This window comes from Penaeus monodon, unplaced genomic scaffold (assembly GCF_015228065.2).
Source record: "Penaeus monodon isolate SGIC_2016 unplaced genomic scaffold, NSTDA_Pmon_1 PmonScaffold_5833, whole genome shotgun sequence".
NCBI lineage: Eukaryota > Metazoa > Arthropoda > Malacostraca > Decapoda > Penaeidae > Penaeus > Penaeus monodon.
Genome location: NW_023660811.1, coordinates 17,501 through 18,612, shown reverse-complemented (window position 1 = coordinate 18,612; position 1,112 = coordinate 17,501). Strand labels below are relative to the sequence as shown.

The 1,112-nt window shown below is 38.5% G+C and overlaps 1 pseudogene; it reads right to left on the bottom strand.

The window, feature by feature from the left end:
- Positions 1 to 897: 897 nt before the first annotated feature.
- The window catches only part of LOC119571300, a 1,447-nt pseudogene continuing 1,232 nt past the window's right edge, over positions 898 to 1,112 (bottom strand).

The following is a 1,112-nucleotide window of genomic DNA, read 5'->3' as shown; positions in this document are numbered from 1 at the left end:
TAAATTTTTTTTTGTATGGATTAAGGGTAAAAGAGGCGAGATTTTTAATACTTACTTTTTTGTTTGTGCTTCTTGGGTTTGCGAAATTCCCCTTTTTATTTCACTTTCTGTTTCTGTCATTGATGTGTTAATAGCTCAATAGCCTACTTTACATTTTTTTTTTTTACACCCCGACCAGTTATTTCATAATCAAAGTTATAGTAGAAATGGTTTTCCAAATTATATATTTGTGAGAAAAACTCTTAAGCAAACGAAACCAAAACATTGTTGAAGGCTTATTGAGTTGGATTCAATTTCTGCTGAATGCTTCTTGCCATATTCAATTTATTAAATTCTTATTCCATCCCACAAGTCTTCAGAGCGGAGAGAGAGAGAGAGAGAGAGAGAGAGAGAGAGAGGGAGAGAGAGAGAGAAGAGAGAGGGGAGAGAGAGAGAGAGAGAGAGTGTGTGGGGTGTGTGTGTGTGTGTGTGTGTGGGTTTTTGTGGGGTGTGTGTGTGTGGTTGGGGTGTGGTGTGTGTGTGTGTGGTGTGTATATATGTGTAAAATATATATATATATATAATATATATATTATATATATATATATATATTATATATGTGTGTGTGTGTGGGGTGTGTGGTGTGTGTGTGTGTTTTGTGTGAGTGTGTGTTTTGTGTGTGTGTGTGTTGTGTGTGTTGGTTGTGTGTGTGTGTGTGTGTGTGTGTGTGTGTGTGGGGTGTTTGTGTGTGTGTGTGTGTGTGAGTGGGTGCGTGCGTGCGTGCGTGCGTGCGTGCGTGTGTGTGTGTTTTATATTTTTTATAATTATAATTATAAATTCTTGGTTTCTTTGAGAGCCTGTAGATGACAAACATTTTTTTGAAAAACGCAATCTACAAAATCTTATTTAATTACAAACGTGTAATACAAAATTTTTTAATTCAAAATCGTCCATGCACAAGACACAACTTTGCACGTATTAAATACATAATGGTGAGGAAAGTCGTGGGACCGTACAGATCCAGGCGCCGACCATGCCGATGATGATCTTGGAAAAGGGTGGAATCTTGCAGTCTGTAGGAGAAATTCGCGGTCGTCATAACTTCTTTGCAGGACGCCGCCTCACATCGGGCC